Genomic DNA, 13,152 nt, shown 5'->3' with positions numbered 1-13,152 from the left:
AGGTACTGTACCACCACCACCATCCTTCATAGTGTAGGTATTGTACCACTGCTGCCACCACCACCATCCTTCATAGTGTAGGTATTGTACCACTGCTGCCACCACCACCATCCTTCATAGCGTAGGTACCGTACCACCACCACCATCCTTCATAGCGTAGGTACCATACCACCACCACCATCCTTCATAGCCTAGGTACCGTACCACCACCACCATCCTTCATAGTGTAGGTATTGTACCACTGCTGCCACCACCACCATCCTTCATAGTGTAGGTACTGTACCACCACCACCATCCTTCATAGGGTAGGTACTGTACCACCACCACCATCCTTCATAGGGTAGGTACTGTACCACCACCACGATCCTTCATAGTGTAGGTACTGTACAACCACCATCCTTCATAGTGTAGGTACTGTACCACCACCACCATCCTTCATAGGGTAGGTACTGTACGACCACCACCATCCTTCATAGTGTAGGTATTGTACCACTGCTGCCACCACCAATCCTTCATAAGTGTAGGTACTAGTACACACTGACTCCTTCATAGGGTAGGTACTGTACCACTAACCATCCTTCATAGGGTAGGTACTGTACGAAACCACCATCCTTCATAGGGTAGGTACTGTACCACCACCACCATCCTTCATAGTGTAGGTACTGTACCACCACCACCATCCTTCATAGTGTAGGTACTGTACCACCACCACCATCCTTCATAGTGTAGGTACTGTACCACCACCACCATCCTTCATAGGGTAGGTACTGTACCACCACCACCATCCTTCATAGGGTAGGTACTGTACCACCACCACCATCCTTCATAGTGTAGGTACTGTACCACCACCACCATCCTTCATAGGGTAGGTACTGTACCACCACCACCATCCTTCATAGGGTAGGTACTGTACCACCAACACCATCCTTCATAGGGTAGGTACTGTACCACCAACACCATCCTTCATAGTGTAGGTACTGTACCACCACCACCATCCTTCATAGTGTAGGTACCGTACCACCACCACCATCCTTCATAGTGTAGGTACCGTACCACCACCACCATCCTTCATAGTGTAGGTACTGTACCACCACCACCATCCTTCATAGTGTAGGTACCGTACCACCACCACCATCCTTCATAGTGTAGGTACTGTACCACCACCACCATCCTTCATAGTGTAGGTACTGTACCACCACCACCATCCTTCATAGTGTAGGTACTGTACCACCACCACCATCCTTCATAGTGTAGGTACTGTACCACCACCACCATCCTTCATAGGGTAGGTACTGTACCACCACCACCATCCTTCATAGTGTAGGTACTGTACCACCACCACCATCCTTCATAGGGTAGGTACTGTACCACCACCACCATCCTTCATAGTGTAGGTACTGTACCACCACCACCATCCTTCATAGTGTAGGTACTGTACCACCAACACCATCCTTCATAGGGTAGGTACTGTACCACCACCACCATCCTTCATAGGGTAGGTACTGTACCACCACCACCATCCTTCATAGGGTAGGTACTGTACCACCACCACCATCCTTCATAGGGTAGGTACTGTACCACCACCACCATCCTTCATAGGGTAGGTACTGTACCACCACCACCATCCTTCATAGGGTAGGTACTGTACCACTGCTGCCACCAACACCATCCTTCATAGTGTAGGTACTGTACCACCACCACCATCCTTCATAGGGTAGGTACTGTACCACCAACACCATCCTTCATAGGGTAGGTACTGTACCACCAACACCATCCTTCATAGTGTAGGTACTGTACCACCAACACCATCCTTCATAGGGTAGGTACTGTACCACCACCACCATCCTTCATAGTGTAGGTACTGTACCACCACCACCATCCTTCATAGGGTAGGTACTGTACCACCACCACCATCCTTCATAGTGTAGGTACTGTACCACTGCTGCCACCACCACCATCCTTCATAGTGTAGGTACTGTACCACAACCACCATCCTTCATAGTGTAGGTATTGTACCACTACTGCCACCACCACCATCCTTCAGTGTGGGTACTGTACCACAACCACCATCCTTCATAGTGTAGGAATTGTACCACTGCCACCACCATCACCACCATCTTTCATAGTGTAGGTATTTTACCACTGCCACCACTACCATCCTTCATAGTGTAGGTATTGTACCACTGCCACCATCACCATCCTTCAGTGTAGGTATTGTACCACCACCATAACCACTATCCTTCAGAGTACAGGTACTGCACCACCACCACCATCCTTTAGTGTAGGTACTGTACCACCACCATCCTTCATAGTGTAGATATTGTACCACCACCACAACCACTATCAGAGTACAGATGCCATACCACCACCATACTTCAGAGTACAGGGATGATACCACCACCATACTTCAGAGTACAGGGATGATACCACCACCATACTTAAGAGTATGGACACTATACCTCCCACCTCCAGGATTCAAGTGTGGCTAATTGGTTTCCCTAAATCCCTTCAAAACTGCTACTTCACTCCCACTCCAACAGAAAATTGAATCCCACAGTCCAGTTTTGTTCACTAACTCCAACCTGCTTGCACAGGTCCACTGGTTGTTGAGTATGTTGCAGTGTTGCACATCTTCCCAGAGTGTTCCACCTGCACCAGTAAGGTCAGTGTGTTCCACCTGCACCAGTAAGGTCAGTGTATTCCACCAGCAACAGTAAGGTACGAGTGTTCCACCTGCACCAGTAAGGTCAGTGTGTTCCACCTGCACCAGTAAGGTCAGAGTGTTCCACCTGCAACAGTAAGGTCAGTGTGTTCCACCTGCACCAGTAAGGTCAGTGTTTTCCACCTGCAACAGTAAGGTCAGAGTGTTCCACCTGCACCAGTAAGGTCAGAGTGTTCCACCTACACCAGTGAGGTCAGAGTGTTCCACCTGCAACAGTAAGGTCAGTGTGTTCCACCTACAACAACAAGGTCAGTGTGTTCCACCTGCAACAGTAAGGTCAGTGTTCCACATGCAACAGTTAGGTCAGTGTGTTTCACCTGCAACAGTCAGGTTAGTGTTCCACTTGCAACAGTAAGGTCAGAGTGTTCCACATGCAACAGTAAGGTCAGTGTGTTCCACCTGCAACAGTAAGGTCAGTGTGTTCCACATGCAACAGTAAGGTCAGTGTGTTTCACCTGAAACAGTAAGGTCAGAGTGTTCCACCTGTAACAGTAAGGTCAGAGTGTTCCACATGCAACAGTAAGGTCAGTGTGTTCCACCTTCACCAGTAAGGTTGGTGTGCTCCACCTGCACCAGTAAGGTCAGTGTGCTCCACCTGCACCAGTAAGGTAAGTGTGCTGCACCAGTAAGGTCGGTGTGTTCCACCTGTACCAGTAAGATCAGAGTGTTCCACCTGCACCAGTAAGGTCAGTGTGTTCCACCTGCAACAGTAAGGTCAGTGTGCTCCACCTGCACCAATAAGGTCAGTGTGTTCCACCTGCACCTGTGAGGTCAGTGTGTTCCACCTGCAACAGTAAGGTCAGTGTGTTCCACCTGCAACAGTAAGATCAGTGTGTTCCACCTGCACCAGTAAGGTCAGAGTGTTTCACCTGCATCAGTAAGGTCATTGTGTTCCACCTTCAACAGTAAGGTCAGTGTTTTCCACCTGCATCAGTAAGGTCATTGTGTTCCACCTTCAACAGTAAGGTCAGTGTGTTTCACCTGTGCCAGTAAGGTCAGTGCATTCCACCTGCACCAGTAAGGTCAGTGTGTTCCACCTGCAACAGAAAGGTCAGTGTGTTCCACCTGCAACAGTAAGGTCAGTGTGTTCCATCTGCACCAGTAAGGTCAGTGTGTTCCATCTGCACCAGTAAGGTAAGTGTGTTCCACCTGCACCAGTAAGGTCAGAGTGTTCCACCTGCAACAGTAAGGACAGTGTGTTCCACCTGCACCAGTAAGGTCAGAGTGTTCCACCTGCACCAGTAAGGTCAGAGTGTTCCACCTACACCAGTAAGGTCAGTGTATTCCACCTGCAACAGTAAGGTCAGAGTGTTCCACCTACACCAGTAAGGTCAGTGTGTTCCACCTGCATCAGTAAGGTCAGAGTGTTCCACCTGCACCAGTAAGGACAGTGTGTTCCACCTGCATCAGTAAGGTCAGTGTGTTCCACCTGCATCAGTAAGGTCAGTGTGTTCCACCTGCAACAGTAAGGTCAGTGTGTTCCACCTGCAACAGTAAGGTCAGAGTGTTCCACCTGCAACAGTAAGCACAGTGTGTTCCACCTGCAACAGTAAGGTCAGTGTGTTCCACCTGCATCAGTAAGGTCAGAGTGTTCCACCTGCAACAGTAAGGTCAGTGTGTTCCACCTGCACCAGTAAGGTAAGTGAGTTCCACATGCACCAGTAAGGTCAGAGTGTTCCACCTTCAAGAGTAAGGTCAGTGTGTTCCACCTGCAACAGTAAGGTCAGTGTGTTCCACCTGCAACAGTAAGGTCAGTGTGTTCCATCTGCACCAGTAAGGTCAGTGTGTTCCATCTGCACCAGTAAGGTCAGTGTGTTCCACCTGCACCAGTAAGGTCAGTGTGTTCCACCTACACCAATAAGGTCAGTGTGTTCCACTTGCACCAGTAAGGTCAGTGTGTTCCACCTGCACCAGTAAGGTCAGAGTGTTCCACCTGCAACAGTAAGGTCAGAGTGTTCCACTTGCACCAGTAAGGTCAGTGTGTTCCACCTGCAACAGTAAGGTCAGAGTGTTCCACTTGCACCAGTAAGGTCAGTGTGTTCCACCTGCAACAGTAAGGTCAGTGTGTTCCATCTGCACCAGTAAGGTCAGTGTGTTCCACTTGCACCAGTAAGGTCAGTGTGTTCCACCTGCACCAGTAAGGTCAGAGTGTTCCACCTGCAACAGTAAGGTCAGAGTGTTCCACCTGCACCAGTAAGGTAAGTGAGTTCCACATGCACCAGTAAGGTCAGAGTGTTCCACCTTCAAGAGTAAGGTCAGAGTGTTCCACCTGCACCAGCAAGGTCAGAGTGTTCCACCTGCAAAAGTAAGGTAAGTGAGTTCCACATGCAACAGTAAGGTCAGAGTGTTCCACTTGCAACAGTAAGGTCAGAGTGTTCCACCTGCAACAGTAAGGTCAGAGTGTTCCACCTGCACCAGTAAGGTCAGTGTGTTCCACCTGCACCAGTAAGGTCAGAGTGTTCCACCTGCACCAGTAAGGTAAGTGAGTTCCACATGCATCAGTAAGGTCAGAGTGTTCCACCTTCAAGAGTAAGGTCAAAGTGTTCCACCTGCACCAGTAAGGTCAGAGTGTTCCACTTGCAACAGTAAGGTCAGTGTTCCACCTGCAACAGTAAGGTCAGAGTGTTCCACCTGCACCAGTAAGGTCAGAGTGTTCCACCTGCACCAGTAAGGTCAGTGTTCTACCTGCAACAGTAAGGTCAGTGTGTTCCACCTGCAACAGTAAGGTCAGTGTGTTCCACCTGCAACAGTAAGGTCAGTGTTCCACCTGCATCAGTAAGGTCAGAGTGTTCCACCTGCAACAGCAAGGTCAGAGTGTTCCACCTGTAACAGCAATTTCAGAGTGTTCCACCTGCAACAGTAAGGTCAGAGTGTTCCACCTGCAACAGTAAGGTCAGTGTTCCACCTGCATCAGCAAGGTCAGAGTGTTCCACCTGCAACAGCAAGGTCAGAGTGTTCCACCTGCAACAGCAAGGTCAGAGTGTTCCACCTGCAACAGCAAGGTCAGAGTGTTCCACCTGCAACAGCAAGGTCAGAGTGTTCCACCTGCAACAGCAAGGTCAGAGTGTTCCACCTGCAACAGCAAGGTCAGAGTGTTCCACCTGCAACAGCAAGGTCAGAGTGTTCCACCTGCAACAGCAAGGTCAGAGTGTTCCACCTGCAACAGCAAGGTCAGAGTGTTCCACCTGCAACAGCAAGGTCAGAGTGTTCCACCTGCAACAGCAAGGTCAGAGTGTTCCACCTGCAACAGCAAGGTCAGAGTGTTCCACCTGCAACAGCAAGGTCAGAGTGTTCCACCTGCAACAGCAAGGTCAGAGTGTTCCACCTGCAACAGCAAGGTCAGAGTGTTCCACCTGCAACAGCAAGGTCAGAGTGTTCCACCTGCAACAGCAAGGTCAGAGTGTTCCACCTGCAACAGCAAGGTCAGAATGTTCCACCTGCAACAGCAAGGTCAGAGTGTTCCACCTGCAACAGCAAGGTCAGAGTGTTCCACCTGCAACAGCAAGGTCAGAATGTTCCACCTGCAACAGCAAGGTCAGAGTGTTCCACCTGCAACAGCAAGGTCAGAGTGTTCCACCTGCAACAGCAAGGTCAGAGTGTTCCACCTGCAACAGCAAGGTCAGAATGTTCCACCTGCAACAGCAAGGTCAGAGTGTTCCACCTGCAACAGCAAGGTCAGAGTGTTCCACCTGCAACAGCAAGGTCAGAATGTTCCACCTGCAACAGCAAGGTCAGAGTGTTCCACCTGCAACAGCAAGGTCAGAGTGTTCCACCTGCAACAGCAAGGTCAGAATGTTCCACCTGCAACAGCAAGGTCAGAGTGTTCCACCTGCAACAGCAAGGTCAGAGTGTTCCACCTGCAACAGCAAGGTCAGAATGTTCCACCTGCAACAGCAAGGTCAGAGTGTTCCACCTGCAACAGCAAGGTCAGAATGTTCCACCTGCAACAGCAAGGTCAGAGTGTTCCACCTGCAACAGCAAGGTCAGAATGTTCCACCTGCAACAGCAAGGTCAGAGTGTTCCACCTGCAACAGCAAGGTCAGAGTGTTCCACCTGCAACAGTAAGGTCAAACTATCTTGCTTCAAATCACATCAACAACCCTTCACTCTCAAAAAACATTCTTTTCATACAAGATCATACCAGACCATACCACATAATACTGGATCATACCACATAATACCAGATCATGCCACATAATACCAGATCATACCACATAATACCAGATCATACCACATCGTCCCAGATGATACTACATCACACCAGATCACTCAGGATCATTCCAGATCATACCACATCATACCAGATGACACAATATCATATCAGATGACACAGTATCATACCAGATGACACAAGATCATACCAGATCACACAAGATCATACCAGATCATACAAGATCATACAAGATCATACAAGATCATACAAGATCATACCAGATCATACCAGATCATATTATATAAACTTGTAGTCTTCATCCCTTGTTCTTTTAACTTCTTATATCTCTGATGTCAACACTGATGACAAGACAGTCATTGGTTAAGTGATGGTGAAAGTGTTTCTTGTCTTATGGGTCACCTTACCTGGGTGGGAGATGTCTGGTATAATAAAGAGAGAACATTGGTCTGAGACATGAGGAGAAGCATTGTGGGAGTGAATCCTCACTATTGAGGCAAGAGAAGTGATCACTATCACGGGGAAGGCATCAGACAATGTTGTGAGTCTTGTGTCACATGAAGGACAGTAGTTGAGTCATGTGTCACGTGAAGGACAGTGCTGTGAGTCTTGTGTCACATGAAGGCTTTCAAACGATGAGCTGCATGCACCAACAGTCCGACTGCTCATATCCAGGCCATTGATTGACCCTCCACCTATCCAAGCACCAAATAAATCCACACAAAATAAACCTATGTGGCTCTCACCTGCGAGGCTCGGGTTCGATTCCTGGCACAGGAAGGTTAATTTTACCGGCCTGCGGGGGCACTGACCCCCGAAACCCTCTCCTGGTATACACGAGTTTCCTCGTAAAATTCAGTACAAGGAAGGATTGTTGCAAACTCCCCTACCCCCTCAATCCACATTCTACCTCATTCCTGACATCGCTGGTGTCCGCTGAGTCGCCAGTTCATCTGTCCTCTCCCACTATATGTTCACTGTGAAATTGTACCAGAAATGTTCTTTTTGAATTTTGATTGCAACAGATATTTGTCTCTTAAGTTGTGTGTAAATTCACTACAGTGGACCCTCGGTTTTCATGTTTAATCCGTTCCAGAGCCATCAGCCTAAACCAAAACCATTTTCCCCATAAGAAATAATGTAAATGGAATTAATCCATTCCAGACACCCAGAAGTATCGACAATTTTTTTTTTTTTTTACCATAGAATTACATGCACAGAAGAATGAACATTCAACATGACACTTACCTTTATTGAAGGCTGTTGTTGCTGGAAGAAAGACCCAGGAGGGGAGAGGGAAGAGAGGTTATTCTTTGGAAGGGAAATCTCCCTCTATAAGGCCTCTAGGTACCAAGTCCTTATCCAGGGTCACTTCCTTCCTTTGTGTTTTAATGCCACTAGGACCAGCTTGAGTCACTGGACCCCTGTCGCACAAAATATTTGTCCAGAGTGCTCTGTTTCTGGCGTCTTTTTAAGATTTGCCTAAAATGGGACATGGCATTGTCATTGTAAAAGTCACCAGCATGGATTGCAACATCTTTCTCAGGGTGATGCTCCTCTACAAATGAATGTACTTTAGTCCACATTGCACAAATCTCCTTAATTTTTGAAGAAGGCACCTTCTTCCATCTCTCTTCTTCCTCCTCTGAAGCAGTTTCCTCAGCTGTGGTCTGTTGCTGTTGCAGATGAAGCTCTTGCAGCTCATCAGTGGTTAGGTCTTCATTGTGGTCCTCCACCAATTCTTCCACATCGTTGCCACTCGCATCCAACCCCATGGAATTCCCCAATGCCACAGTTGATTGCACAACAGATGTAGGGTTGACAGGGTCAGCCTCAAACTCTTCAAAATCCTTCTTTTGGACACAATCTGACCACAATTTTCCCCAAGCAGAGTTCATTGTCCTTGAAGTCACTCCCTGCCAAGCCTTATCTATATGGCTTATGCCGTGGTAGATACTGAAGTGATTCCTCCAGAACTCTCTTAGGGTCAATTCAGAGTCCAAGGTTATGTCAAAGCACCTTTGAAATAGTTTTGGTGTACAATTCTTTGAAGTTTGCAATGATCTACTTGTCCATGGACTGGAGGAGAGGAGTGGTGTCAGGAGGCAAAAAGTTCTGTTACAAAACTGAATTCCTTAGACAATTGGTCTTCCAAGTCTGGAGGATGAGCAGGATCATCGTCTATTAATAGGAGGCACTGGAGTGGCTATTTCTTATCCAGGAGGTATTTCTTCACACGGGCCTAACACTTCATTGAACCATTCCAGGAAAATTTCCCTCATGACCCATGCCATACTTAGTCTGCCACATCACACAATTTACTCTTGACAACAGTTTTTCTTGAAAACACTGGGATTTTCAGTGATACACCAGTAAAGGTTTCACTTTGAAATCTCTGCTAGCATTACCACACAACAAGAGAGTTAGCCTGTCTTTCATAGGCTTGTGTCCTGAGAGTGCCTTTTCCTCCTGTGTAATGTAGGTCCTCTTTGGCATTTTCTTCCAAAAGAGGCCTGTTTTGTCACAATTGAACACTTGTTGGGGTTGGAATTTTTGAGCCTCTGCATAACATTTGAATTCCCGCACAAATTTTTCAGCCTTTACATAACATTTGAATTCCTGCACGAATTTTTCAGCAGCTTGTTTGTCTGAACTGGCACCCTCACCATGCCTTACAACAGTGTGTGTGTGCCACTTCACTTCTTGAATTTTTCAAACCAGCCTTTGCTGGCCTTAAATTCACCTACATCAGCACTTGTTTCAAGCAGTTTCTTTGAGATCATCATGCAGCTGCCTTGCCTTTTCACAAATTATAGACTGCACAACACTATCTCCTGCTAACTCTTTCTCTCTGATCCACACCAACAACAGTTTCTCCACCTTCAGTTGTTTGGGATCTCTTTTGGTTATCACATTCACCCCTTTTGCATCATCAGCTTCCATGATTTCTTTTCTCTTTGTCACAATGGAGCTGATTGTTGATGGCGACTTCCCATACATCCTGCCGAGTTCAACAATGCATATGCCACTATCATATTTTCTTAGGATTTCTTTTTTAGTTCTACGGTGTTCCTCACTTTCTTTGCCAAAGCACTGGCACTAGGAGCTTTCTTTTGGACCATGGTCACTTATTTAGCAGTCAAACACAATAAACAAGTGGCAAAAATAATGGATTATTATGAAATGCTTCGTATGACCTGGCAGGATATGTTCACTCACCAAGAAATAACGCTACACTGGCTGAGAATGCATGTGGGAGGCGGCTTTGTTTGCGTGGTGGGCACTATACAGGTTCCATACGATCGACAAAAAGGGAATAAAAATATCGACAAAAATAGTCGGCCTAAACCGAAATCGGCAATAACGGAGATCAACGAAAACAGAGGGTCCACTGTATACATGTATACTTTAAAGCCGACTTCCAACTCATCAGTTATGAGATGGTCTTTTGAAGACCATTTGTCAGCCGCAGACAATATCAGCTTCAAGAATGGAAAAAAAAAACAGTTCCAAATACTGTATAAATTTGTTTTTCAAATTTGTGGGTTGTGAATTGTTGCAGCCATGGTATTATGGGCTAGTTGTGAGTTATTGCACACATGGTATTATGGTTTACTTGTGAATTGTTGCTGCTGTGGTATTATGGTTTACATGTGAATTGTTGCAGCCACAGTATTGTGGTGTTAAGTCTTGTGATCATTCCCAATATTTTCCAGTACAAGTAATCAGACTTCTGTTTATATTAAGGCTAGTGACACTCCCGGTACCTCTCTCCCATCCCCCATACAGCCTGAGTGGGAGACTTCGGACTTACACATTTCAGGATCTCTGCATTCAGGATGACAGATTTTGGAAATTTAGTGTATATGATGGTATATGACAGGGAAACCATGCTATGTGATGGAATATTACAGGAAAATCATCCTGTGTGATGGAATATGACAGGTAACCATCCTAAGTGAAGGAATATGACAGGTAGCCATCCTGTGTGATGGAATATGGCAGGTAACCATTCTGAATGAAGGAGTATAATAGGTGATCATCCTGTGTGATGGAATATGACAGGCGATCATCCTGTGAGATGAAATGTGACAGGTAGCCATCCTGAGTGATGGAATATGACAGGTAACCATCCTGAGTGATGGAATATGACAGGTAACTATCCTGAGAGATGGAATATGACAGGTGATCATCCTGTGTGATGGAATATAACAGATAACCATCCTGAGTGATGGAATGTGACAACTAAAATGGCTTTTGTTCATACTATGTAACTGAAAGACTTGAGGTTTGTATTTCATCGCCTGAATTAAGATAGGTTATGTGATGGATTATGACAGGAAAACATACATAGCTTTGAATCCCACAGTGTAATTGTGATATAGAGAAGAGTGGAAGAATTCTGTGGATGTTCCCACAGTGTAACTGTCATATAGAACAGTGTAATAGTTTAAAAATTGCCTTAATACTCATTCTTCTGGGTATGATATACAGTGCTTGTTAGGGCATTATGCCAGGTGAGCGCCCCAGCATAATGCTGTGATGAAAATCAAAGGCCTACCATACAGGGAGGTCTTTTTCATCAGTGCATTCTGCTGGGCAGCAGCCATTAGCATGATGTCATGGCCTGCTGCCATACTTCACAGTGACTTCTCATTGCTCACATGGCTGCTGTGGTGAGAGGAAGTGTTGCTCTCTTGTCTCTCATCTGCCTCATCTTTTGTCCAGTGTTCCCTTTGGTTTTGGAGCTATACATCTTTGATTATGGGTAAAAGGAAGTCTTTAATACCTGAAACTATAGTTCATATCATAGGGCTTCACCAAGCTGGGCAACAGACAAAAGAAATAGTGGAGAATGTTAGTGTGTGAGAGTTCAGTGAGAGTTAGAGAGTAACTGCTTCTTTAACACAGTTGAGGTACGCACAGATGTCTTCTTCGAGTGGCCAGGCAGAAGTTTGGCAGACGGTAACTCGACACCACCACCAGCCTTGAAACGCTGCATCTAGTTCCTCACTGAATGCTCTCACACACTATTTCTCTTGTCTGTTGCCCAGCTTTGTGAGCTATAGTTTCAGATGTTAAAGACTTCCTTTTACTCATAATCAAACATGTATGGCCCCAAAACCAAAGGGAACACTGGACAAAAGACGAGGTGAATGAGAGACAAAAGCGTGACACTTCCTCTCACCATGGCAGCTATGTGAGCAATGAGAAGTCACTGTGAAGTGTGGCGGCAGGCCGTGACATTATGCTAACGGTTGCTACCCACCAGAATGCACTGATGAAAAAAGACCTCCCTGTATGGTAGGCGTTTTATTTTCATCACAGCATAATGCCATGACGAGCACTGTATGTTAGTATTTGTGAAAATCATACTGGCAGTTCTCTTAAAATATGCAAGAGTGCGAGGAAGAAGTGTAGAAATGAACTCGGGAAAGAATGCAGGTGTTTGTATATGCTGTGTTAACGTGTGATCATGACAGGTGTTAGTAGATGTTTTATCAGCACCTGTGGCCATAACAGGTATTGCAGGACACACTCGATGCCCATGGCCATGACAGGTGCTAAGTAACAGTATCAACACCTGCATCCACAAGTTCTCAACTTTCCACCAACAGATGTCAAAAGTGTTACCAAACAAATACTATACAAGTATTTATGAGATTATGAGAGTCATATTAGTGTCAGTTGACACACCAGATGTTTATCATGACTTATACAGTGCCATATGATTTGCCAGATGGCAGATCGTGTATATTTATAAATTTTAATAGACATATCACCATTGTAAATTTAATTTACACATCATCATTGAATGTAGATAATGAAATGTGTATCATTATTAGTACACATAAAGGTGCTTCCATACATGATTGATACACATTATCATCAGTTTGATGACTGAGACACCTGTGTAACACCTGAGTATATTTGACAGATGGCTTGGATACTTGGCTTGATTGAACAGAGAGGTATAAACATGGAGGATTGAAACTTGGAGATAGTGGAGTAGTGTAGCAGTTGAAGACGAGGTCATATGATGGTGGGGCCCACTAGTGGAAGTAGGATGATAACATGATTCAGAGGTTAACTATACTAATAAGATTTTTTTTTTATTTCTTTATATAGTACCAAATATAGTTTACATGTAATAAAGCATTGTTAAGCATAAATAAAGCCACCAGCATGCTGTGTATTTTGGGCAAACGAATTCTAATGCTCTAAAGACTAAGAATTATACAGAATATTAGGTAGATTT

The 13,152-nt window shown here is 45.7% G+C and overlaps 1 long non-coding RNA gene across 1 annotated transcript; it reads left to right on the top strand.

Moving 5' to 3' along the window:
* Positions 1-6,700: 6,700 nt before the first annotated feature.
* Positions 6,701-13,082, top strand: LOC138854703 (uncharacterized). Its single transcript, XR_011393903.1, has 2 exons — positions 6,701-10,838; positions 10,929-13,082. It is a non-coding gene; the product is annotated as an uncharacterized lncRNA (long non-coding RNA).
* Positions 13,083-13,152: the final 70 nt, after the last annotated feature.

Source organism: Cherax quadricarinatus, chromosome 67 (assembly GCF_038502225.1).
Source record: "Cherax quadricarinatus isolate ZL_2023a chromosome 67, ASM3850222v1, whole genome shotgun sequence".
In the NCBI taxonomy this organism is placed as follows: Eukaryota; Metazoa; Arthropoda; class Malacostraca; order Decapoda; family Parastacidae; genus Cherax; species Cherax quadricarinatus.
Note: the sequence above shows the minus strand (reverse complement) of the source record. Positions and strands in the feature narration are given on the sequence as shown.